The sequence below is a fragment of the Hylaeus volcanicus genome, chromosome 9, assembly GCF_026283585.1.
Source record: "Hylaeus volcanicus isolate JK05 chromosome 9, UHH_iyHylVolc1.0_haploid, whole genome shotgun sequence".
Lineage (NCBI taxonomy): Eukaryota > Metazoa > Arthropoda > Insecta > Hymenoptera > Colletidae > Hylaeus > Hylaeus volcanicus.
In genome coordinates, this window is record NC_071984.1 from 1,264,497 (window position 1) to 1,264,785 (window position 289).

Sequence of the window (289 nt, forward strand, 5' to 3'; positions counted from 1 at the left end):
TAGTACTCTCTAGCCCACTTATATCAGAGCTCAGTGCTCTCTAGCTCCCTGTATCTAACCCTCTACTCTCTACACCCCTATAGGTGAGCTCAGGACCCTCTAGCTCATTGTATCTGAACCTAGTACTCTCTCAGCTCAGTCCTAGTACTTTCTAACCTCTACCTTCTAGTACCCTCACCAATCTCTCCACTGTAGCCAACCTCTGAAGCATCTAGCTCCCTATAACCGAACTTAGAAGCCATTAGATCCCCTATAGTCAAATTTAGAAGCCTCTAACTCCTCTATATCC

The 289-nt window shown here is 45.7% G+C and overlaps 1 protein-coding gene across 3 annotated transcripts in view; it reads right to left on the reverse strand.

Annotated features, from left to right (window-relative positions):
• Positions 1–289, reverse strand: part of LOC128881873 (midnolin-A) — a 19,155-nt gene that overhangs the window by 2,098 nt on the left and 16,768 nt on the right. The window lies entirely within an intron of this gene.